At 38.9% G+C, this 27,959-nt stretch overlaps 1 protein-coding gene and 1 pseudogene across 13 annotated transcripts in view; both read left to right on the forward strand.

The window, feature by feature from the left end:
* CADPS (calcium dependent secretion activator) overlaps nucleotides 1–27,959 on the forward strand; it is a 483,060-nt gene that overhangs the window by 67,761 nt on the left and 387,340 nt on the right. The window lies entirely within an intron of this gene.
* On the forward strand, nucleotides 666–27,591 carry LOC140709802 (uncharacterized; annotated as a pseudogene).

Raw genomic sequence — 27,959 nt, forward strand, 5'->3', positions numbered from 1 at the left:
GGCAACAATAATACACAATACAGAGCGATTTCTAGGGGTGTTTCAAATCACCAGGGAGCAACACATTGAAACATGTTGTTACTGCAGCTTTAATCTCTGATGAGCCTCTTCCCAAAATAAAAAAAAAGCCAAAAATAAACTCATAAAGCTAGTGAGCCTAAACTAGGTCAGTGGAATTAAACATTAATATAAATAAGGGCTGTCCTTCAACATAATGTGAATGTATTTCCTCTCTCTCAGTCACTCACCCCTATCACCCAACTCAGCCCTATTCTACCCAGAATTGCCCCTGGAAACAGTGGCCTTTCCTCTTGAGAACGCTATTAAAACAGAATACCCTTGGCCTCAAGATGGCTCTGAGTCTTCACTGTGTGTTTCATCTCCTCCAACTTCAAAGGGGGAGTAGTTTTCCCAGCTCCCCAGTTTATTCATTTATCTGTCCATTCATTCATCTGTCAAGTATTTATTGTGGTCCTTGACTTAAGCAGTACAGACATAATGGTCCCTGTCCACATGTAGGGGGATGGAGACCTTCATCAAGTAAGCAAACAAATTAATATGTCCTGATTGTGACCAGGGCTGTTCAAGGAACAGGGAGGCACCAGAGAAAATACAATCAGAGTCCTACTGAGGCAAAAAGACTCAGGAAAAGTCTTTTTGAGGTAATGATGTTCCTGGTGACATTAGAAGGCCTTCCAAAAGAAAAACGGGAAAAGGGTACCTAGGGAGAAGGAGCAGCCTGGGCAAAGGCCCCAAGGCAGGGAAAAGTTGGATCTGTTCAGGGACTAGAAATTGGCAAATGAGGCTTCACTGGTGAGAGGATGTAGGACAAGATCAGCAGGAGAAGAACTCGAAGTTATCTTGAAAGTTATCCTCTCATGTCCTGGGAAAATGAGAGGATTTTTAAGCTACACGGCAACTTACTCTCTGTTAACATTTAGAGTGCTTTTTCTATGAGCCAAAAACACTTTACACATGGCAATGCTAACACTCACATTCACCTTGTGAGACAAGAATGATTGTTATACCCACTTTTACAGATGAAAAATGGAGGCACAAGGAGGGTAAGAAACCCAGGATCGTATAGTTATATATAGGGTTTCTTATCTCACCACTGTTGACATGTGGGGCAAGGCCATCATGTTCATTTTGAGATGTTTAGCAGCAACACAGGCTTCTCCCCACTAGATGCCAGTAGCAGTCTCCCCCTCACCTCCAGTTGTGACAGCTAAAAAACATGTCCAGACTTTGCCAAATAGCCCTGGGGAAGAGGTGAGCAAAATCCTCTCTGGTTGAGAATCCCTGCTATATAGAAAAAAATTAAAATAAAAAAATAAAAGGAAAGCATCTCAAATGTCATGATTCAGTAATGACCCTACCTTAATGTCTTACAGGCTCTTTAATAAGCTTTCTCTGTGTTTTCAAGGATCAGTCATCTCAGAGCAAGGCTTCTCTCCTTCCCCAGCTAGTGGATACTTGATCTTACCGGTCTACCCACTCAATAAATCACCCAGCAGGTATAGCAATGTGGAGTTGCATGGTTCAGTTCTCCTACGCAGTAAAACACATCTGGAAGGCAGAAGAGTGGAGGTTGCTAAGAGGAGGCAAAGCATAGAAGAGGCCAGTGTTCTCTGCCTCAGTCCTGTCCTTTCCTAAGTGTTCTTGCTCATCTTAAAAGCCCACTCAGCACTACTAGGTGACTGCCATCTGAGTCTGAGAACTAGTGCCTCTTAGCAGTGCGGACGTATTGCTGGCAATGACCTATTTGGGGACACAGAAGAGTGCCTCTTTTCTCTGGATCAACATTCTGAACTAGACCAGAGAATAGTAGGAAAGAGAAGGATGGCTGGGAATTGCTTAGTGACCCTTGGAAAATATTGTACACCATAGTGAACTAACTTCAGATTCTTGATTTGAAAAACTGTGAAGTTGTCAAGCATTATGAATGTCCACTGGATAAGTAACCCATCAGTGTTTGTTTATTCATTCAATTCATTCATACCTGGGATTTTAAAGGTATGTTTTGAGCTCTTTTCACTTTGAAACCACTGCCTTCATCCAGGGTCTCTAAATCAACCCCCATCAAACATCCATCAGCCAGAGATTCACTGATTCATTCAATTAAAATGTTTTAGGTGTCTATCACTTTGAAGATGCTGGGCACCTGTTACAGAGATTAGGAGAGGTTGACCTAACCTTGAAGAGGGGTGAGTCAGGGGTGGCTCAGTGAATGTGAAGGCTGTTCAGAGATTTGAAGGATGAGTAGAAGTGAATTAGGTAAAGAAAGTGGTAAGAAGGAAAACATTCCAGGCAAAGAGTACAGCATGTACAATGGGCCCGCAGACAAGCTGGTTTTGTAGGTGCAGAATTTTGGGGCAATATTTCAAGAAACTCATGAGAGTGTGTTTTACAGGTATGTGGGTTTGTGTGTGTGCACATGTGTGCATGTGTGTCTTAATTTGGCATCATGATGCACTGTCCACACCCCATAATACTAGGTTATAGTCAAAATTTGACTTGGCCTTATGTGTCCTATGGCTTAATCACATTCCACTGATACATGTTATTTGCTTACACAGAACAGACTTGCTGCGTAGGTCAACTTTGGGAGGCAAAGTTGCCAGTCTGAATCTTTCTCCTCGCAAAGACTTCACTGGATAGAAGCCACAAAACAATGTTTTAACACAAGCAAAGTGTGTTAAAACAAAGAGTGATGTCTGCACGATTGTGTCCAACAAAATAACTATAAAGAAAAAAATTGAGATTCAGGGAAATCTAAACAGTCTCAATGATTAAAACTGTGGAAAGAACATAGATTTCGAGGTCAGAACTACCTGGATTTAAATCTCAGCTTCACCTTATGTGTGACCTTGAACAAAGTAGCTTCACTCAGCTGAGCCTGTTTTTTTTTTTATCTGTAAACCAGGGTAATGGCACCTGCTTCACAGGTCAGTTTAGGACTACAGATGATTTGTGAACAACACATTATTGGTGTTAAATAAGTGGTAGCTACTATTATGGTTATTAATATCAAATTAAAATCAAACAATATCTAATTTGCTGGATTTTAAGTGTGGAACCACAGATTTAATTTACGGCTTCCTGATAGCCACAGCACAACAGGAAAGTCACATTCTATTTTTCATGAATAAAAGCATAAAAATTCCTCAAGGAAAGACAAGATTATCTGGGACCTTATACATGAAATCATGTTTTTCCTGGGTTTTCATTGAAGTCTCACTGAGAAATATAGGAGACAATATCTTTACCATCATCCCTGTGGCAAATAAATAGAAATTCTATGTGCTTATTTCTTTTTTAATCTTTCAGAGTAAGCCAAAGGCATAAAACCAAAGAACAGTTGTGGGGCAGGGATTATTTCTAATTCAACTTTAAATCTGCCAAAAAATTCTTGCATCGGTGGCATTTATGGAGTAGATCATCTGTTCTTTCTTTTCTTATTTTATAAGCTCATATTTAACTAGTGTTCTTGAAGCACTACCTGCTAAGCCTCTCAGTAACTCTTCAAGGTTTGTAGTATAATGCTCACTTTACAGATGAAGAAACAGGTTCATAGTCCAAGGTTAGTCACCGCACTAGGAAGTGAGGAAAACAGGACTTAAATCAAGATCCATTTGATTGACTTGACTCTACTCTTACCATCTACCCCAGCCTACCACCTTAACAGATATAGCTAAGCTCTGTTTTCCCCTGAAGGGAAAATAATGGTTTTCTATAAAAACAGAAAGAAGGAAAATTGGGGGCTCTAGGTATAAAATTGTTTTATTACTAAGACATCGAGAAAGAATGTTTTGCAAATGAGTTTTCTGGGAGAGATGTTTTAATCTTTTTGTTGTTGTTTTGGTTTATTCCAAACCATTTAACTAAAATGACATAGATAAAAAGCATATTAAGAAACACATTTAACAAAATCATGGCACAACAATATACATACCAAATTGCATGGGTGGCTCTGATTTTGAATTCTGTGCCTTCAAAACCAGCAGAAATAAATGAACATGTTTATATTAACAAGGATAATGCAAATCTGTAATCTATAACTTAAACATATTTCTATACTTAATAAGTCATGTTCACTCACATTCAGTAAACACACAGTAAACTCACATTTAAAATTTCTTCCCAGTAAATTTAGTTTTCATTTTTTCTACATGATTCTGGAAGAGCATATAATAAATTAGTCATAGTCTATATATTAAAGTCAAACGATTAGTACCTTCGAAGGGAGTGGTACCCCTGAACCATACAACAAGTTTCACTTAGGATAGTAACTTTAATATTTGCTTTCAACATTTTTGTCACCCAAAAGGATGATGATGATGGTGATGATGGTAATAATGATGATGACTATCATTTTAAGGAACTGAGAAGAGTCTACAATTTTACCCCACTGACCTTCCTAAATGCTGGCAGATGACACAAAACTCCTGTGAAAGTGACAAAGGACTGTCCTACTCACAGCACAGCAGAAGGCATGTGCTTTCTGTCGGCACCCATTTTCCCTGTTTCCCAAGTCCTGGGGGGTAACTTGGAGGAGCCCAGGCAGATACTACAAACAGTGTGGGTCTGTGTGACAGCTAAGGAACCCTGAGCTTAGGAAAGCCCAGTCTTACGAGGTACTGCTAGCAAACCTGCTCAGTCTGGAGAGAAGCATTATCCTTATTATCCTAGTCAGGAAATACATCTTCCCTCTGCCCTGCAGAGAAGCTCTATCTCTATATTCCAAGACTGTTTGACGTGTAAATATCCTTGAAAGGACAGTCAAGAATGAAAGTGGTCCCAAGAAATGTAGAAATATCATGGATAATCACTTCCCAACTGTGATGGTGGTGGTGGTGGTGGTGGTAGCAGTAGCTAACATTTATTGAGCTCCCATTTCCCAGGCATGATCAAGCCCTTTACATACCTAATCTCATTCAACCCCGTTATAAACCCCAAATTATATAGTATTATGTACATTTATACATAAAAAAATAGCTGAGGCTCAGAGAGGTTAAGCAACTGCCCCAGGGTCACATACACATACTGGAAGAGCCAACACTGGAGTGCAGGTTGATTTGACTCTAGAATTTGTGCCTGTAAAATTGTAACATTATCTTGCTGCTTGACAAAATGTATTTGGATCTGAATATATTCCACAGAGGAAACAAGTTATTTAAAAATAGAAATAAATTTAGAATTGGTCTGTGAAGGTATAATTTTTCTTACCAAGTTATCAAGGAAGAGTGTTTCATAGGTGAACTTGTTGAGAAAGTGGGTGACAGAGCCGATTTGAATCTAGGTAGTCTGCCTCCAGAGTTAGAGCACACCAACAGGCTCTATGACTAACACTGGACAGAGGCACCCTCAGCTACAAAAGCCAGAATCTAGAGTTAGCTCTGGACCAGTAACCCCCTCATTTGGGTCTTAACCTTTTTGTTTAAGAAATGCACAGTTCCTCAGAGCACCCAAGTAAAGTGCTGTCAACAGTGGTGGGCAATCTGTGAAGCACAGATCTTCTCCTGGAGAACATAGGCAAGTTAGGCACACATGATGCACATATGCGATCTAGAGGAGGGTCATCACAGCAGAGTGCTGGAAGATGACCATCAGGTAAAGCTTGGACAAGCAGCTCTATAGGGTAACACTAGGAATGGCTGCTGAAGTTCATGCCAAAATATCTGCTGATGTCTAGAGAGACTCATGGTAGTGGATTCTCCATCAGTACTTGGGAGCTTCTGTTGCTTTAAGAACCATTATAGGTCATTCATTCTTTATTCAACAATTGCTTAATGAATGTCTACTATCTGTGAGATCCTTGTTCATAATCTGGTATAAATACTGACAACCTGTTACTGGGACACAAAGTGAAACACTGTGTAAAGAAGCTATGTAGAAAGATTAATGACAGGAAGCAGGAAAAAGTACCTGACACATCATAGGGATATTGAGGGAAGCTTCATAGGGGTAACGTTTGGGCTGAACTTTAAAAGATGAGTAGCAGTTTCATCTCCCTGTTTGTATGAGTGTTCTCTAGAGGGACAGAACTAATAGGATAGATGTGTATCTGAAGGGGAGTTTATTAAGGAGTATTGACTCACACGATCACAAGGTGAAGTCCTACAATAGGCCGTCTGCAAGCTGAGGAGCAAGGAAGCCAGTCCAAGTCCCAAAAACCTCAAAAGTAGGGAAGCTGACAGTGCAGCCTTCACTGGTGTAAGTCCAAGAGTCCAAAAGCTGAATAATTTAGAGTCTGATATTCAAGGGCAGGAAGCATACAGCACAGGAGAAAGATGAAGGCTGGAAGATTCAGCAAATCAGTCCTTCCACGTTCTTCTGCCTGCTTTATCCTAGTCATACTGGCAGCTGATTAGATGGTGCCCACCCAGATTAAAGATGGGTCTGTCTTTCCCAGTCCACTGACTCCAGTGTTAATCTTCTTTGGCAACACCCTCACAGACACACCCAGAAACAATACTTGGCATCCTTCAATCAATCAAGTTGACACTCAATATTAGCCATCACACTGTTTATGTGCTTCATTGCATTTATCTCAATCTGGAAAGTTTATTTAATGCTTACTTGTATATTGTCTATCTGCCATGTCTGTCATACTCACTTGTGTATCCACAGCTCCAAGTATAGTGCCTAGAACACAGTAGATGCCCAGTGTTTGTTGAATGAATGAATGCATGAATGAATGAATGTCAAACATTAAGTTTTGCATTTATTCTTCTTCATAGTGGTTTCTAAAAAATAGATGTGTTACATTTTTCAGTCTCAAAAGATTATTTTGTTATAGATTACTTTCAAGAAACCTTTTATTTTTATTTTTTTCTTTTTTTAACTTAAGTTCAGGGGTACAAGTGCAGGTTTGTTACATAGGTAAACTTGTGTCATGGGAGTCTGTTGCACAGATTATTTTATCACCTAGTTATTAAGCCTAGTACCCATTAGTTATTTTTCCTGATCCTCTCTTTCCTCCCACCTTCCACCCTCCAACAGGTCCCATTGTGTGTTGTTGTTCTCTATGTGTCCATGTGTTCTCATCATTTAGCTCCCACTTATAAGTGAGAACATGTGGTATTTGTTTTTCTGCTCCTGCATTCGTTTGCTAAGGATAATGGCCTCCCGCTCCATCCATGTCCCTGCAAAGGACATGATCAGGAAATCTTTTAAATTTGCCTTTCTGGAAATATCTATGTTCTCTATCAAACAGAAGACAAAGTGGAGTGAGAGTTGATTGGATACTTCGTTCATTATTCATTAAATATTTTATGAGCGTCTACTGCGTGCAAAGTGCTGGGAGAGGAGCAGTCACACAGAAGGCAAGACTTGGTCTCTACCCATGAGGAAACCAAACATAGTCACCGGACACAATCTGTGGGCCCCTTATATAAGAAAGAACAGAACAAAGAAACGTAACTGTCATCCCTCAAGAAAAGAATGGAGTTAAAGGGCTATTTCATGGATATTTCCTGAGGAAAAAAACCATACAGTATCTCAAACTGATTTTCTGGGAGAAAAACTTTTGGGTTGGATAATACAGGTTAGCTCTGTTCAATAATTTCTCCAGGCTGTCTCAGAGCCATCTCACTTCTCTCTTTCTCTTAGAATAAAGGAAAGAATATGCAGTTGGTGAAATTGTAAATATAAGCATGCTTACAGTTTTAAGAAAGATGATGACTTAAGCTTAGAAATATTCTAGCATTTATTTAATTAGTAGGTGATTACTAAATACTAAATTATGGGAAGCAGTGTTTTCATAGCAATAGTTTGTTTACCCAAGGAATTTCAGTCACACATTTTTTTATTCCAACATTTCCTACAATTATTCAATTTTTTTCTCTCTACAGCACTAAAACACACATTTTATTAAGTAGTCTGGCTTATCTGCAAATATGCTGATCCTGAATGTTTATAAAATATCTACGCAGGTCATTTAAGTTGAATCAGAAATGGTTTCCAATCAGTGAAATCATCTCTTAATTTAAGCAAATGATGCCCATATAAATAAGAGTTGCAATTATGCCCATGCCTAGACTCTCTCTGCTATATGCCTTCTCCGGAAAATTTTTTAATGTCTTTTAACACATCATTTGTCTTCTTATGTAACTCCTTCATGGATTTCATCATCCTTTTTCTTAACTTGACCAGGTGCAAATTGCTGCCATTCATGAGCTCAAGAAAAGGAAGTTGTAAGCATGCTTCTTAAAAATTCAAATAAGCCCCAGCATGGTAGCTTGTGCCTGTGTTCCAAACTACTCCAGAGACTGAGGCAGTAGGGTCACTTGAGCCCAAGATCTCTGGGCTGTAGTGCACTATGCCAATTGGTGTCTATGCTGAATCCAGCATCAATGTGGTTATCTCCTGGTAGCAGGGACCGCCAGGTTGCCTAAGGGGGGACGAATTGATCAGATCGGAAACAGAGCAGGTCAAACTCTTGTGCTGTTCAGTAGTGGGATTGCACCTGTGAATAGCCACTGCACTCCAGCCTGGGCAATGTAGTGAGACTCTGTCTCTTAAAAAAAAAAAAAAATCCAATGACATAATGCCTTCATTTTCCTGAATAAAGCCTTCATAGCTCCCAGTGCTTATAGGATCAAATTGAAGCTTTTTAGCACATGATTCAAGACTTTCCATGACCTGGCCCATGCCATCCCTTCCTCACACTTAACTATCTAACATTTAATCATTTAGAGTGACCCCACCATCATGATTTCTGCACCCCTGCTGAGGTTGTTCCCTCCACCTGGAATATGGTCCCAGTTTTCTCAGTTACCTCCCATTGATCCTTCTGCAATCAGTTCCTTTTTCATGTCCTGCAGGAGGCCTTTCCCTACTATCCAAGTCTGGTTAGGAGCCCGTCTGTGCTCCATAATATGCATGGTAGACAGAAGGTTCTGTGGAAATCATCTGTCCACAAGTGCCTTGCCCAAGAGACTCAAAGTTCCTCAAGGGCCAGAATATGTTTTATTCCTCTTTGACCCCCAATGTCTGGCACTTTGTGGGCACTCAATATTTGTCGAATGACTGAATGAATGAGGGCCTACGAAGAAGAACCTGAAACAGAAAGTTGGTAAAGTAGGATGGACCTTAAAAATACAAGCCTTAGTAAGCAAGAACAGTCTGAAGAATCCAGCTAATGTAAGGAGAAGCAAATTTATGTATTTGTTGATTTAATGTTTATTGAACATCACATGCTAAGATAGAATGTGCAGTGACGAACAAGAAAAACAAGGGCCCTATCTTATGGAGCTTACATCTGGGGCATATGCTAACAAGAGTATTTTTGAATAGTAAGTATCCTGAGGAAACAGAAAAAGGGAGGGTGATGAAAGGGTTGTAATGGAAAAGGTTTAGATTAGGAAGAGCAAGCCTCTTAGAGATGATGATTTCAAAAATAACAGAAGGGTGAGAAGGTTTTGCCAAGAGCTGGTGGGAGAGTATCCTAGTGTGCGCAAAGGCCCTGCAGTGAGACAGAGTTCAAGATTCTGAGGAAGAGGAGATCTATTAGTATACAGAAATCTTTAATTACATGGCCGTTTTCCATCAAGAGAGATGGAGAGTCTGAGTGCTTAGGAAGATGTCAGTAAACATGAGTGGCTTGTGGGTAGCTCTGAGACCAAAAGGGCTCAGCAGCCTGCAGAGAAAGGTCCCCTGAGAACCCATAGTGCTCTGGCAAAGAGATGGTGATCTGAATGAGAGCCTACCACAGGATAATTACTGGCATCCACATTCTCCAAACTGATGTGCAAGAGAAGGGAAAAATTAGATGTTTGAAAATTCTTTACCTAAACTACTGAAACCAGAATACTCATCAGGAAGAGCTCTTGCATTTTTTTTTTTTACCACCTTGCCTCTGTCTTGTAAACATGAACAACAGATTCTCTAGCCCACAGAAATGTATCCACAGGGCCCTCCCATCCTTAGGGAAAAAAGATGATGGAATGAGGGACATTAGCAATAGTTTTTGTTATATTTTTCATTGCCATCTACCATAAATTTGTTAACAAGAATAGCTAATATTTACTGATTATGATTATTTACTAAATACCTGTGACTATAGCAAACATCTCACGCAGTATGGTTTACATGTGGGCTCTGGAGTCCGGCCTACTGAGTTCAAATACTACCTGTTCCACTTACTAGCTCTGTTGTTTTTCTGCAAGTTACTAAATATATGGGCATTTATATCTTCATCTGTATGGTGGAGACAGAGGGGAGAGAACTGCATATTCTGTAGACCACTGTGAGGAGTAACTAGGGAATACACAAAAAGTGCTTAAAGGAGCACTTCATACATGCTGATGTAAATGCAAGCTTCCATCACTACTTATTTAATTATTATAACAAATGTATGTAGTTGACACAATTGTTATCCGCATTCTACACATAGGAAAACTTCAGAGGCTTTATATCATGCGCCAAAGTTTCATGGTTAGTAGTCACTGGCAAAGCTTGGAATTGAACCCAGACTGATTTTAGAGCCCAAGCTGTTACTCATCATTCCATCATATTTTTTATTTAAATTCGAGTTATCACTGGATTCAGCTAGACTATTTATTCACATGTGTATCTTGGCAGATTTTGATTGTATATTTTATTTGCTTGTTCACTTGAGAGGGTGAGGGATAATTGAGTTGGAAGCCCAAGGGTCTTTAGTTTTGCCTGGACTTCTTGTCTGTAGGACACCCCAGGGAGTTCCACAGGTCCCAACAACAAATTGGATGTTAACTGGAACTCTTTCTCTTCTAGGGATTTTCCACAGTGTTATCTGCAATTTTTATAACAATGATATTGAGGAACAAAATCATCAAACAAATAAGTATGCATGCACACACATGCACACATGCACACACACATGCACACACACACACATACCATATGCTCAGGATGGTTTCAATTTTTAAAAAGTTGTACCTGAAATTCCATGAATGTAACTATCAGTTCTCTTTAAAAGCAGATTAATTACCCTCCAAAAATAACCCCATCCCTAATCAATATGAGATAACTGGTTTTCTGTAGCTGGGGTCAGGATGAGTCAGAGGAAAGAACCCGGTTACTTGATACAGTCATTTTCCAGCAATGGTTTATATCAAAAGTCCACATTCTGGTTTAACTGTGATGCTGCAAAATGAGAAGTGATGCTTAATGGAGTGATCTGCTGCACATATTAGCTCAAATGCTGAATGTCTTCCTCCAAACTCTTCTGTTTTTTGGTTTTGTTTTGTTTTGTTTTAGTTCAGTTCATGGATAAATTTGGTCAACAGCACTGCTGAAACTGATTGTGTATAATTCAGGTCTGTTTTGGATTCCTTTGAAGAAGATCCAGTTACAGAGAATACCAAAAGGACCCTATTTTAAATAAATAGTGATGCCACATTCTACACCATATTAAATTGTGTTTGTTAATGTTTCACAAGCATTATAAATACTTGTTGTCACTTGGCATTCATAAGTTCTTGCAGCATTTGGTCTGAAAGCTGAGCAAAGTAGGGGTAATACTAATTTGTGAAGAAAAGTACTTCCAAACACTTCTTATGCTGACAACCTTTAGGCAGTGTTTTAAAAAGTCATTCATGACTGTGGTTTTCCCATTTCACAGATGAAGAGACTCAGGTACAGAAAAGATTTAAAATGTGCTACTAGGTGGCAGAACTGGGCTTCCAATCCAGGAAGTCTGATTGCAGAATCCATCCTTAAACCTTCTCCCCAATCTATGTTATCAATAAATATTTGCAAGCTGTGTGCAATGACTTATGCCTGTAATCCCAGCACTTTGGGAAGTTAAGGTAGGAGGATCACCTGAGGCCAGGAGTTTGAGACCAGCCTGAGAAATACAGTGAGGCCCTGTCCCTACAAAACATAAGAAACAAATTGCCAAGCATGGTGGCATGGATTTGTAGTCCTAGCTACTTGGGAAGCTAATGCAGGGGGATTGTTTGAGCCTAGGAGTTCAAGGTTAAAGTGAGCTATGATTTTGCCACTGCACTCTAGCCTACGTGACAGAGTGTGTCTTTCTCTCTAAAAAAAATAAGTTTTTTAAGTAAATTAATTATAATGTGAGATTTAATTCAGAGAACATACTAAGGTCCTGTGGCAGAGGACATGACATTTAAAAGTTAAATAAGGCTGAGCACAATGGCTCCTGTCTGTAATCCCAATACTGTGGGAGGCTGAGGCAGGAGCATTACTTGAGCCCAGTAGTTTGAAACTAGCCTGGCAACTTAGTAAGACCCTGTCTCTACAAAATAATTTAAAAATTAGCCAGGCATGGGGGTGCATGCCTGTAGTCCAAGCTAATCGGGAGGCTAAGGTGGGAGGATCACTTGAGCCTGAGAGGTCAAGGCTGCAGTGAGTTGCGATCACACCATTGCACTCCAGCCTGGGCAACAGAGCAAGACCCTATCTCAAAAAAAAAAAAAAGTTAAACATACTCATTAGTTGCATGAATTGATTCTCTTTTGACCTTTTTTTTTTATGCTTTAAGTTCTAGGGTACACATGCACAACGTGCAGGTTTGTTACATATGTATACATTTGCCATGTTGGTGTGCTGCACCCATTAACTTGTCATTTACATTAGGTATATCTCCTAATGCTATCCCTCCCTGCTCCCCCCTCCCCACAGTAGGACCCGGTGTGTGATGTTCCCCTTCCTGTGTCCAAGTGATCTCATTGTTCAATTCCCACCTATGAGTGAGAACATGCGGTATTTGGTTTTCTGTTCTTGTGATAGTTTGCTGAGAATGATGGTTTCCAGCTTCATCCATGTCCCTACAAAGGACATGAACTCATCCTTTTTTGTGGCTGCATAGTATTCCATGGTGTATATACGCCACATTTTCTTAATCCAGTCTGTCACTGATGGACATTTAGGTTGATTCCAAGTCTTTGCTATTGTGAATAGTGCCACAATAAACACATATGTACGTGTGTCTTTATAGCAGCATGATTTATAATCCTTTGGGTATATACCCAGTAATGGGATGGCTGGGTCAAATGGTATTTCTAGTTCTAGATCCTTGAGGAATCGCCATACTGTTTTCTACAATGGTTGAACTAGTTTACAGTCCCACCAACGGTGTAAAAGTGTTCTATTTCTCCACATCCTCTCCAGCATCTGTGACCTTTTATTTAATGAACAATATATCCGTACTGAGGTGCTTTATCTTCCTACATGCTGATATTGATTAGAGTGGAGCATTCCTGGAGAATGAAGCCACATAAGATTCAGCATCTTTTCAGCATAGGCTGTAGTTAGTACCCTCATCTTCTGCAAAGGTCCAGCTGGTTTAAGGATGTGAATCTCCTGCAGCTTGGTTATAAGAGCCTTGATAAGTAAAACAACAGCGAAATGAGGATTTATTGGGTGCATGCTATATGCCAGGCATGTGCTAAGCACGTAAAGTACATTACCTAATTTAATCTTCACAAATTGTTTCTGTTTAAAGGATGGAGAAACAGAGAGGTAAACTATCTTGCTTAAGGTAACACATTTAGGAAAGGCATTGCCAGAACAGTTTGACCCCAAGGTAATTGTCTTATCTGCCATGTTGTACTGCATAGTGCACATTCCTAAATCTTTTCTGTTTTCCTGCTGTGACTTATCCAGTGCCTGGTACCATGAGCAGATACTGGTACCCGCTGACTTACTGAAAGATCAACTGGTTGCTCGATTGAAATGGAAAGTAGAGTGATTTTCTCTGGAGCAATGTTTCTCATACATGAGTTTTCGTATGAATCACCTGGGGATCTTGTTAAAATGCAGATTCTGTTTTAGTAGGTTACAATGGGGAATGAGATTCTGCATTTCTAACAATTCTGCATTTCTAGTCATTCCCACATAATGCTGATGCTGCTGGCCCATGAGCCATATTCCGTAGAGCAAGGCTGTAACCTGAGCTGCCCAATGTGGTAGTCACTAGCCACAGGTAGCTATTTCAATTAATTGAAATTAAATTCAGTTCTTCATTCACACTAGTCATACTGCAAACACTCACTAACCACATGTAGCTATTGTCTACCGTATTATACAGTGCAGATATACAGCACTTTTTCCATTCCAAAACGTCCCATTGGACTACACTGCTATAGAATATTCAATGAGTATAGAAAAAGAATCTGCTTTAAGATTCCCAATTACATTCATATCTCATTTAATTACCCTGGAATTTTGTCTCCCCTCTTGTTTTGTCCTATTCATATGTAAGTCACCTGAACATTTGATGGGAAACAGAAATACTGCACAAAGAATCCTGATAAATACATATTTTTTTTTTTTACTTAGGAGCCAAGCTTGAGGAAAAAAAAAAAGTCGCCATTTTTAAAATAACACAAAATTATCACGACAGAGACAGAAGCACCAGAACTTTATTGAAAATGTTCTAATTAGACTCAGAAAACATCTGAGGGTGTATCTGCAAATAGACACTCTCTGGTCCCTTTGAATCACAATGTGAATTTTCTCCATATGTAGCTTTGTTAAGGACTGAACTTGCAGGAATGCCCAAAGGTCTAGAAGCCATAGTCATTGTCAACAGAGCAAGGAAAATGACTTTTGATCATTGATAATATCCTTAAACATCACTTTTTCCAATCCTTTCATTTTGTAGATGGGTAAAGGAAGGCTCGAACAGGAGATGTAATCTGAAGTTCTTGGTAGTTAGAGCTGGTCCTAGGTGCAAAATGATATTTGCTGAACTAGTATGAATCTAATTCTGTGACTCCCCACTGTACTCTTTGCCTCTAAATGACACAGTGATCACTGAAATATAGCACTGTTTACTTCCATTTCCTTGTACTCTTTCAAAATATATATGGAGACATTAGATTCTGAAACAAATTGTCTGGAATAGAAATGAATAAGGCTACAATATTTATAAAGTAATTTCTCTTGTATCAGTAGTACTTATTCATCATAGGAATTTAGAAAAAACAAATAAAAATGCATAAAATATGAATCACCCACAATTCAGTTATTCAGAGATACTACTATAAAGTTGGTGATTATGTAGCCTTCTTATTTTTTCTGTGTCCATAATTAATAAAAATATATGTTGCATATTCTTTATGAACATTTTCCTGCATCATTTCATAAAATTCTAAATCGTTTCTAGTGTCTGAAGTATTATTTCATTGTATGATGATATCAAAAATCAAATATTTTAAAGGATTTTAAGCCTTCTGATGCAAAGTTTCAAACTTTCTTCCAAAAAGCTTGTACTCATGTATCTAAAAGACAATATATAAAAGTAAACTCCCTGAGAACATGGACTGTGGCTATTTTTCCAAGGTTCTATTTCACAGAGTTTAGAATAGGACCAAACACATAGTGGACCCTCAATAAAAGTTTGTTGAAGGGAGTGAGAGCAGGAAAACATATGTTAAGGGCTTGGCCAAGAGCCTAGCACATAATGAGGCTTGATACATGTTAATTACAATTATTACTTTCTTTGGCATTATTATTATTCACATTCTCACTACACCACAATATTTTGATAGGTTTATTTGAAACTATATCTAAGAATAAACATAAAACTTTCGAAAAACTCCAGTTACTTCCTTTGTTTTCTCATATGGATTACTTCTGTTGTTGAATATCTCTGGAACATGTTCAGTGTGAAGCTGGCTTCTGTACCCCTCCCCACTTTTTTGCCAGCATATTTGTAAAACTTCTTCCTTGTTGTCAATTGATATTTACTGAGTCTCGAAGAACAACATACTGGGGCAAAGTAGCCTGAGCAAAATACTATTACATTTATGAAAAACAAGGAAAATGCTAACAGGCCTGCCATTCTCAATAAAATGCTTTAAGTGTGCTGGTTAGACTCACATACTCCTACTCCCTTTTTGGGGTGACTATATAATGGGTTAAGAACATTGGCTTTAGGTTGGAACTTGGAGTCTTCTTCCATTCTGGCTGTGTGACTTTGGACATGTTCCTCAGTCTCCTTAAGTCTTGGTTTCCTCACTTGTAATAGCGGTGCTTATTTCTCAGGATTGACAAGAAGAACGCCTAGGATAGTGCATATAAAGCTTTTGGCACCAACTCTAGCTCAGATAGTTGCCATTGATACTAGAACTTCATAAACACCAGTGATTGACAATGAATATGTGTCAGTTTTATGTTGCCACAGTTCTGTTTTACGGACTTGACATTTGCTTCCAAATTCTGATATATTCGTGCATTTGATTTTGCTGGGCTTACCACCTGGGGAAATCTTTCAGCAGGTTTTATTGAGCCCATTTTCTGCTTGGAAAAAATGAGACCCCAAATTGCACAGTAAATGCTTCCGGTGTGCTAGAGATTCAGAAAAATGTTGGAACTGAAACTTCAATCAAGCCATCTCCATTTCCACTTTAAAGTGTCAGACTACTTCATAGTAATCATGCAAATGGTGCTGGTGATAATAATGTTCATCATGATGCTGATGGAAGTTTACATATAACGAGTGCTTTTTTTGGCCAGGCCATATGCATTTATACACATTAACTCATTTAATCCAACCATGAATATAGGTGCTATGTTTCCTAGAATTTGAATTTATTTGTCTAGGATCATACAGCTGGGAACTGCAGACATGTAACCAGAAACCAGTTCCATCTGATGCCAAAATCTGTGCTTTGAACCACCACAATCTGGCCAATAAAATCAATCATTCAGAAACTAATACCTGCTCTCAGCAAAAAATCAGGGGGAACATATTTTGTGATCATTGAAAGAATGTCTTTGAAATCACCAGCATTGAATATGGAACCTGATTAATATTGGAACTCTGTTTCTTATTTGCTGTCCTATTTAAGATGAGTGAAACATACCCTAAGCCCTTAGTCTTTCAAATTTAAAGTTCAGTGGAGTTTATTTTTAAAATCCTCTTGGAAAAATATATGGGCAAAATCCTGCTTTCCTTCATAAGGAGATATTTATTTTGCCCATATTTGTTAGCTCTCTGGTAGAGTACAGAAAGAGGGACAAGACAGCAGTTCATTCAAACAGAGAAGTCATCTGATTGAAAATATACTAATAATCCCATTACTTAAGAAAAACCCTGTCTACAGGAAATCCCTACCAACAAGTAATATCACATCAAAAGCTAAAACAGGGACTAAAGTACACATACAATAGCTTTGCAAATTTTACAAATACAGCTGTGTGGGGTCCCAAGGTCATTCTGATACGTCTTTAAAACACGTGGATTGAAGGCATGGATCTTATTTAAGATCATTTAATACCTTATTTACGATCTTATTTAAGATCTAGACATTGAGAATTGTGTAACTTTCCGTGGGTCACTGACTTCCTGGTCAAGTGCATGCTTTTCTCAACCTCTTCTTAACTCAGTTTGTTTTTATCTGAGAAAACTTGAGGAAAAACTAGGGATTCAGCCACACAAGCAGAACCCTAGAGGAAACTGAAGGGAGGATACATGTGGTGAGAAGTATTTGGCCTATGTCCTGCCCGATTTCTTCCAAGACCCTCTTAGTTTTCATTCATGCACTTTGTAAATAATTAAGGGAGGTATCTAATCAGAAAACGTATTGCATTCACTGTCTGCCCTTCAGTTATTTCAGATTTGATGGTGTGGTGTGTTCTTATCGCATCATTCAAGCAGGCCTTGAGGGACATCTGACCTAGTTGAGCAGCTGTACCTTTAATAAAACTACCAAAATAAGTATGACATTTTTTACGCAACTGTGAGAAACACATTAAAGACACATTGAAGATTACTTATATTTTATTACTATATTTAGAACATAAATGATTGTGACCTGATAGCTTGATTTCATGATGATGATGACGATGATAAGGATGAGGACAATGATAATGATTATGGTGTTAGTACCTAACATTGTCGTATACTTACCATGTGCCCAAGACACAGCTACAACTTCACATATTATCCCATTTAATCTTTGGAACAGTCACAATGCAGATACTATTAATACACCTGTCTTATAGACAAACTGAGGCTTAGACAAGCCAAGCTATTGTCCAAAGGCCACAATAGATTCAAAATTCAAACGTAAGCAGTCCAGTTCCAAAAAGAAGACCCTAAATCGCTGTACCCATGGTTTCCAAGCTATTTTGAACACACATCCTGTCAGTAAAACATTTTGAGGATACCCTCTTCTTTGCACTCATTTATTAATAACTAGTCTTATGCTAATATACTATGCAAGGAAAAATATAGATAAAAGTATACATTTAAAAGGGTGAGCCATAGATAAAATAATGTTTTGGTTATATTATATTTATCAATGGTAAGAAAGTGTTTTCACTCTCATGAAAATGAAATAATATTTTAATCAAAAATATGCTTGAATGTGCTTTAGTATTTTTGAAAATTTTTGTTTCAAGCTTTCTGAATTAGTAACTCAAAGGCACAGTTGTGAGGCTTTTGGTTTTTTGTGTGTGTATGTGAGACAGGATCTTGCTCTGTCACCTGGGCTGGAGTGCAGTGGTGCGATCTTGGCTCACTGCAACCTCCTCCTCCTGGACTCAAGTGATCCTCCCGCCTCAGCCTCCCAAGTAGCTGGGACCACAGGTGCACGCAACCATGCCCCACTAATTTTTTATATTTTTAGTAGAGACAGGGTTTTGCCATATTGCTCAAACTTGTCTCTAACTCCTGAGCTCAAGCGATCCTCCTGCCTCAGCCTCCAAAGTGCTGAGATTACAGGCATGAGCCAGTATGCCCCGCTTGAGGTTTTTAAAACATTACTTGATCATGACTGAAAAAGATGCCTCAGAAAGATCCTTAGATTGAAATGGAAGATAGCCATTGCTGGCTGTGCTTTTGATACCAAGATATCTGTGTTTCAATTCTACCCACCAGTTACTCCAGGATTTTTAAAACATCTGCTAGCAAATTGCCATCTTTTCTAGTGTCAATCTATTGTTATTATTCAATAAAAGTTTTGTCTTTATATTTTTTTGAAAATTTCTTTAAAACTTAGTTCAAAACCTCTGAGAGCAGATTAATCAAGTTTATAAGATCATTTACAATATTTTAGGAAGATGTGTGTATGTGTGTATGTGTGTGTGTGTCTGTGTATGTGTGTGTGTTGTAGGGACAGGTTCTCACACTGTCACCCAGGCTGAAGTGCAGTGGCACGATCATAGCTCACTTTAACCTCAAACTCCTGAGTTCAAGCTATTATCCTACTTCAGCCTCCTACTTCAGTAGCTGGGACTACAGGCATGTGACACCATACCTAGCCATTGTGTTTAATTTTTTAGAGATAGGGTCTTGCTATGTTGCCCTGGCTGCTCTTGAACTCCTGACCTTAAGCAATCCCCCCACCTCAGCCTCCCTAAATGCTGGAATTACCATTAGACATTTTTATAGGCACATCAAATATTTGAGTACATCCTCACATCACACATTAGAAGAGTCATTTCCAAAAAGAGTTTCTACTTTCACATTGCTTTCTGCATAACATCCTTTTTTTCAATGGTTAACAAGAAAATAACTAACTTTATTTTTATTTTATTTTAAGCAGAGTCTTGCTCTATGCCCCAGGCTGGAGTGCAGTGACACAATCTCGGCTCACTGCAACCTCTGCCTCCCACATTCAAGCGATTCTCATGCCTCAGCCTCCTGAGTAGCTGGGAATACAGGCATACACCACCATGCCTGGCTAATTTTTGTATGTTTAGTAGAGACGGGGTTTCACCATGATGGCCAGTCTGGTTTTGAACTCCTGGTCTCAAATGATACGCCTGCCTCAGCCTCCCAAAGTGCTGGAATTACAGGCTAGAGCCACCACTCCTGGCCCTTTTTTTCTCTTTTTGAAAAGAGTTTTTCTTTTTGTCCTAGATGCTTGGTTTTTTATGACTTACTAATTGTGATGGTTTCAAGCTATCATTAGCTGATGTCTCAAGACACAGTATGCACAGGGCATGGTTCAGTGTTGATGATGATCCATATATAAAATATTTTTCCTGTTTGCACTGGGAAGGGCTGGTCTTGAGAGATTTGAAGAACTCTTCTGTTTTAACCTCATAATATGACCAATGAGAAATAGGAAGAGTGTTGACTCTGCCATTTTCCTACTCACTGTGCTTACCTTCTTATCACCAACTTAATCACCTTGAGCATGTATGGGAGCAGGGAAGCTGATGGGTCTTGAATAGTATCGCATTACATTCTTTCAGTCTTGGGAATGGCCAGAGATCTCACCATTATGTACTGAGTGAGTAATGCAGTCCTGTAAGAAGGTTACTTTGGTATCAACAACAACAAAAATGCTGGATGGCAAAGCAAGGCTCAAGGTGTATGACATTCAAAAAGCAGCTTTTCAAAATGTTTGCAGTGTGGCACAAACAAATGAAACTCTCACAGTGCTAGCATGTTGAGATGAAGCATGATCATGGTGGGAAAGTTACATTGCTATAAATAGACCTGGTCACTGGCATTCCCTGCCTTTGACCCTGCCACCACTCCCACCAGAGTTATATCACTCACTAACTTTTAAAACACTCTAAATTATGAAAATATCAAATATATATACATATAAACAGGTAGAGAGGTTAGTTTAACTCTCTTGTACCCATCATCCAGCTTATTAATGATCACTTCATGGTTAATCTCTTTCATTTGTGCTCCCCATACTCCTGAAATGAATTATTTTAAAGCATATTCCAGACATAACATTATAGATATTATAATATGAATCTCCAAAATATAAAGATCTGTTTTTCAAACATAACCTACTGTACCATTATTATACCTGAAAGCCTAACAGTAACCCTTTAATATCCTCAAATATTCAGTCAGTTTCCAACTTCCTTAAAGATCTCACAAATATTTTCTAGTTCACTCATTCAAATCAGATTCCAAATGAGGTGCATACATTGTAATGGATTGATGTGGCCCTTGTGTATCTTTTAATGTATAGAATTTCTCTCTCCCTATTTTTTTCTACTTGCATTCTTTTCTTGAAAATACTAGATCATTTTTCTTGGAGAGTTTCCCACCGTCTGGATTTTGCTGGTTACACCCCTTGATATTATTTAACATAGTTCTCTCTGTTCCCCCATAAATTGGTAATAGGATCCAGTGATTATCACATTAATATTTGATTCTTCTACAGGAATACTTCAGAGGCAGTATTTGTACTTCCATCAGTAGATACATAATAACTAGTTCTCTTTCTTTTAATATCCATCAGTGACAATTGTCTACATCCATTATTTCATTGGGAGTTGCAACAGGGTGAAGAGTATCATTCTATTTTTCATGTATTAGCTGGAAAAAGCCTATAAAGAGAAAGTTTTTCTCATGAATTATTTAGTTAGTCTCAGATGCAATTCATATGGCATGCACAAACACACACAAAAAGCTTGATACTTATGTTATCAAAATAATGGGTTGGTACCTTAACATCCTTGGAAGGTGATCATTTATATATTTGGTTTTATGAGTAATGTTATGATTTAAATAATTTGACATCACATACTATGTAGCCATTATTTTTATACATTCTCAAACCATCTATGGCCAGTGAGAGCCTCCTTTAATTGGTTCCTATGTTCTTTTTAAATAGAATCCCAGCAGTCTTTGAGAGCTTCCTTAATTTCTGGTAAGATAAGGGTCATCATGTACATTTCATGCTTGAGACAGGAAATCAGCCATTGCTCCAAGGAACCCTGGTTAAGTTTCATAGGAAATGGTATTCAGAGGTCTAGACATCATTTCATTTTAAGCTTTGGTTTGCCTTCCATTTTTACAATGTAAGTATGCATGTGTGCATTCACACATGTATACACTTGTGTGTATTTCTCTCCTTCTCTCTTAGATAAATAGTACCATGCTATACATGTATTTCTCCACCTCATATTTTTAAATTAACAATATCCAATGGAGTTCATTCCATATCGGTATCTAAAGCTATTCTCCACTCCTTTTATACTTGTATAGTACTTGATTGTGTGGAGACACAATTGTTATTTAACCAGTCCCCAGCAATAGACATTTGCTATTATAAGTAATAATTTAACAAATAGCCTTGCACATATATCTTTTAACTTGCTCCTCTAATTTTATGATTGTGTCTAATAGGTTAAGAGAATTGCCTAAGCTCTCGCAACTAGTAAGTGCTGAGTCAGAATTCAAGTGCCACATGGTTGTCTAGCTCCAGACCCTAGGACCCCCAATATATATTTGCTGTCTTTCAATTTTCCCAGGACCGCTAACACATCAAACCTGGAATTATATCAGTTCAGTGTAGAGGTAATGCTAACCTGAGGCTCAGAGTAATAAAAATAAGAAATAGTCTTGGTTTACCATTACTTGATAATACAGAGTTTTAGGAAGTTGTCTTTCAGAACTTGGGTCTGTAGAAGGAAACAATAGTAGTTCTTAGTGGTTCAAAAAAAAAAAGTTGAGGTACACCATTCCCACCTATGCTTGAAACTAGAGTTTGCCTTTTCCTGGGAAACAGAGAGAACACACATCACTGACATTGCTTGCCCAGGTCTCAGACCGATCACTTAGGTCACCTTTGTGCAAGGAAAGCCACACATTTTTAGTGTTTGTTTTCTTTCTGGAACCATAGCAATCTTCCGGAGGAATGTAAGATTAAATTAATATTAAATTAATATTAAAAAGTGCTAGACTAGGCCAGATGCAATGGCACATGCCTGTAATCCCAGCACTTTGTGAGGCTGAGGCAGGTGGATAACCTGAGGTCAGGAATTTGACACCAGCCTAGCCAACATGGCAAAACCCCATCTCTACTAAAAATACAAAACTTAGCCAGGCATGGCGGCAGGCACCTGTAATCCCAGCTACTTGAGAGGCTAAGGCAGGAGAATTGCTTGAACCTGGGAGGCAGAGGTTGCAGTGAGATGAGATGGGGCCACTTCACTCCAGCCTATGCAACACAGCAAGACTCCATCTCAAAAAATAAAACAAAACAAAACAAAAAACAAAAACAAACAAAAACTAGACTATATGCAAAACTCCTAAAATCCCATGCTTATGCACCAAAGATAATTTTCAAGGCCACTTTCCTCTGATCCAGGGTTTAGCCCCCATGTAATCTAATATTTCTGCTCTTTAAATGCTGTACATCCTCTTAGAGAAAGAAATGTGACCATCCGTCATGGCCAAATTTTAATGTATAGAATTTCTCTCTCCCTATTTTTTTCTGCTTGCATTCTTTTTAGAAGCCATTTTGCCCTTTGGTGTCTTCATGAAAAACTGTGAGTCCAAATTTACCTCTTTTAATGACACATTAAGTAAAGTGCTGGGCATGAACCCATATCATCCATTGGGCCTCACGATCATCAACTAGAATGGTAGCTCCAAAAGGGCAAGGCTGTTTGCTTTTTAAATTATCACTGACTTTTCAATGCTTAGAGCAGTGCTTGGCACATAGTGATGCTTAATAAGTGGCTGAACAGGTGGATGGATGGATGGATGCATGAGTGGATGGATGTTTGGATGGATGGATGGATGGATGGATGGATGAATGGATTAGGGCTTCTGAAATTTGAATAGTAAGTCCTGATGTTAAACTTTAGAGAGGCTTCATTAATGACCACCTTGTACAAAAATTACCAGGAGGGGGAAAAGTCTTTTTTTCCCCCTATGGTATTTCTTTTCTGTCTCCCACCTTTAGATATCTTCTCCTTTCCCTGTATATTTTTAACCAACATTCCAGAATGATGACTCTGTCCTTCTAAACCTTCACCAAAAATCCAGATCTCTCAGTAGTGCAGATGTCAACTGAGTGTAGGTAAAGGGAGACATTAGGAAATGAGTGACTAGAAATTGATGTTTAGCTTTTTCTAGAAGCTTCTTAGAACTCAAAAGTCTCAGTCAAATTGTGAGGGCTCTGGGGACCAAACACAAATGAAGAATTTCAATGAAGTGAAGGCTGTAAGGTCTGCTCTGGTCCTTTATTTATTTTATTTTATTTTTTTGTAATCAAAGAGACAAGCTTCTAAAAGGTGGTCTTTGAGGTGCAAAGACTTGGAATGTGCAGCTTTTGTATCTCCCCTACCATCTTGCCATCTGCTTGGCTTTGAGTACTGGCTTCCATGGGGCATCTCAGATCACCTCAGTTGCCATCTGCCCCCCACACACAATCATGGGTGTGTTCTCACTCCCAGGATTAGTTTTCTGTCTAGCCCTTTGGTCTCTCCCGACAAAACTGAACTTGCTCTTTTCAGAAGACTTGTCCCACATTACTCCCCTGTCCATTTCTGCTCATGGATTCTTGGCTGCCCATGCTGGGAGTCACATGTGTCATTGTCCCTTCTCTGCTGATGTGTCAGAGGCCCAGGAGACTGATTCAGCATATCTACTCTTCTCTGGGCTTCGCACCCAACTTCAAATCCACTTATTCTTTGAAAGGAGGTTTGTGTAAGAGTGACTTTTATATTTCTAAATGGGAGTGTATCCATGGAGTATGCATTCTGACAGGGCCTCAAGTTGTTCCTGCTAGTAGATTCACTGCTCTTATATTTGGCAGCAGCCAACCCAGCTGCAAAAGGGCTGGTGGCTTTCTCTGCTGTAAGCCTTCAGGGCAGCAAACATTCCTGAGAGAGATTGTGGAGTCTGCCCTAGGACGAGCCTCCCAGTTATGTTTTATGTGAATATAGTGATACTTGTCCTCTTACCCCAGAAAAATACACCTCCTGCAACACAAGTTTGGTTGCTTATCTCAGTAGATCTCATTCATATTAGCAGCGAGAATCACAGATAATGAAGCAAATTATACCCTAATAGCATCAACCCTAATAGTATCTTTTTAAAAAATAAATGTATGAGTCCTAAGATATAGGTAATGATTAACATTTATTGGAGAGCACTTGACTGCCAAGCCCTATGATGTCCTTTATATATTGTCAAAGTATATTTTTCACAAAGTTAAAAACATGACTCATATAAATATCTAATGAGCCGTTATCAAAGATTTATTTAACTCGTTAATGAAGAAACTAGCAAGATGGAAAAGCTGGTTCAAAGAGCAGTAAATGATGAGAGATTTATATAGGCAACCAGCAAAGGAATGCAAAAATAAGTTTGCTGAGTTATATTCAAAATTGGTTCATGTTCATTAGATAAATAATGCTATAATTTGGGGGCTCATCTTTTTTCCACTAGACAGAAATCATTTGCAACTTATCAGTATTCTACAAGTTAACTTCTAGCTTCATAGAGTCTGGACCTAATCAGTAGAAAAAAAGTAAGTCAAACAAACTTAGAGTTTTTCTGGAGAATGAGAGGACCTCATTCTCCAAACTTTTTACACAATGTCCTTCATCACAAACTAGGTGACACGTTCATCTTTTATTTTTATTTTCAAGTTTAATTTATAATTTTAATTTTTTTTGAAATGGGCCTCTGTTACCCAGGCTGGCGTACAGTGGTGCCATCATAGGTCACTGCAACTTCAAGCTGCTGGGCTCAAGGAATCCTCCCGTCTCAGCCTCCAAAGTAGCTGGGACCACAGTCATGCACCACTATGCCTGGCTAATTTTTTGAAAAAGTTTTGAGGTATGGGATCTCACTATGTTGCCCAGTCTATATTTTCAAGTTTTGGATCATTTTTCTATTTGGAAAATACCTCTGCGGCCAGGCACAGTGGCTTACGCCTGTAATCCCAGCATTTTGCGAGGCCAAAGCAGGAGCATTGCCTGAGCCCAGGAGTTTGAGACCAGCCTGGAAGAAGAAAAAAAAAAAAAAACCCTATGAAATAAAGTACCATAAACTCTGTGTGCAAGGGGCTGCGGTAGCCACTAGCCCTGGTTCAATGGTAAATCCTTTCTAAACAAACAAATACTCTCAATGACAAGAAACTGCATCAAATGGCAACCTAATTCATTTTTAAAGTGTTCAAAATAACAGAATTTTATCTTTATGTTACCCCTGAATCTGCTTCACTGTACCATCTACTGTCCCCTAGTTTAGTCTTCTAAAACTGCATTGAAAAATCTAGTTTCCTTCTCACTGAATGCCACTGACATTGTGTTGAGGAGCTTCGTGGAGGTTGGTCAGGTAACCTACATCTTCTTTGGACCTTATGTTGGAAAATTGGTCACAACTGTAGATGTTATTGATCAGAATGGGGCTTTGGTCGAAGGACCTTGCACTCAAGTAAGGAGACAGGCTATGCCTTTCACATGCGTGCAGCTCACTGATTTCATCCTCAAGTTTCCACACAGTACCCACCAGAATTATGTCCCACAAGCCTGGCAGAAGGCAGACAACACAAAATGGGCAGCCATATGATGGGCAAAGAAGATTGAAGCCAGAGAAGGGAAAGCCAAGATGGCAGATTTTGATCATTTTAAAGTCATGAAGGCAAAATGGGGAACAGAATAATCAAGAATGAAATTAAGAAGCTTCAAAGGCAGCTCTCCTGAAAACATCTCCCAAAAAAGCACCTGCTATTAAGAGTGCTGCTGCTAAAGTTACAGAAAAAAAAGATGACCGCTGAGCGCAAGAAGGCTGCAACCCAGAAGGTTCCTGCCCAGAAAAACAAAGACCAGAAGGCAGTGCCTCCTTTGGACTCTCAGAAGGGTCAAAACACTCCAGCCCCAAAAGCACCAGCTTCAAAGGCATTTGGCAAGAAAGCAAAAGAGGTTATTATAATCCCAGGACTTTGGGAGGCCAAGGTGGGTGGATCACCTGAGGTCAGGAGTCCGAGACCAGACTGGCCAATATGGCAAAACCCCGTCTCTACTAAAAATACAAACATTAGCCAGGCATGGTGGCATGTGCCTGTAATCCCAGCTGCTTGAGAGGCTGAGACAGAATTGCTTGAACCTGGCAGGTGGAGGTTGCAGTGAGCTGAGACCATGCCATTGGGTGACAGAGCAAAATTCCATCTCAAAAAAAAAAAAGTAAATGTTCTTTCTGAAAAAGAAAAACCTAGTTTCTATTTCACATGAAGTTGCAGAATATTTAACTCATACTAAAGAGAATAGGAAATACCTTTCATCCTTTATAAAAATATACCATAGTTCAGTTCATTCAGCAGGTGTTTCTTGCAATGGCTCTTAACTTTGGCATATGTCAGAAATGCTTGTGAAGTTTCTAAACTTGTACATACCTGGGTTTCTATTCCCAGCCATTCTGAGTGAGTGGGTCTGTGGTGGGTGTACAGGCATCAATATTTTCTGCAAGCTTCATGGGTAATGCTGATGCAAGATAGACATTAAAGTTCATGCCATGTATCAATCATATAATAAATACCAAGAGTCAGGGATGAGGGAGTTCAGACTAAAGAGGTATCATTCAGGGGCTGGAAGGAGCCATCAGAGAGAAGTGATCTGAAGTAGTATTTTGATAGACAAGATTTTGCCAAGTAAAGAAAGTGAAAGGAAAATGCAGAAAGGCTTTTAAATGGCATTAATAGCTTTAAAATGCATCAGCGGAGTTAGTAAAAAAAATCGACATACTAAAAAATGAAATTTGAACAATTGTTAACTAACTACAGGGACAATGATCTCAACATTTCTTGCAACCAAATATTATAAGGGGGAAAAGGAGCTATCTCCAAAGTGATTGCAGTAATATTCCATGAAGCATCCCCACGTGTTTACCAATACATGAACTATACACTGTTTGTCCATTGATAGGATCAGTGGTGCCAGTCAACCTGAGGGAAGTTCAACCTCTCCACTGCTTCCAAAAGGAACCAAAGCTATTTCTCTGTCAAATGGAGCAAGAGTCATTAAATCACTGTGCCTTTAAATTATCAATAATATAAAATAACAGCGGGAGAAGTGAGCCAATGATAAATATCATTTTAACAAACCAGAACTCATTTGCGGGTGCAGAAAAGTCTCTGAAACCTCAGTACAATTCAGTCGGCTCATATTGCCATAAGACATGAGATGGTGAAACTCAGAAATGCTGATGGCTTTTTACTCTTCCCTGCTTCTGAATATCAGAACAGGCTTGAGTGATAGAATTTTCTGTTCTTACCTGGGTA

This window comes from Chlorocebus sabaeus, chromosome 22, assembly GCF_047675955.1.
Source record: "Chlorocebus sabaeus isolate Y175 chromosome 22, mChlSab1.0.hap1, whole genome shotgun sequence".
Classification (NCBI taxonomy): domain Eukaryota; kingdom Metazoa; phylum Chordata; class Mammalia; order Primates; family Cercopithecidae; genus Chlorocebus; species Chlorocebus sabaeus.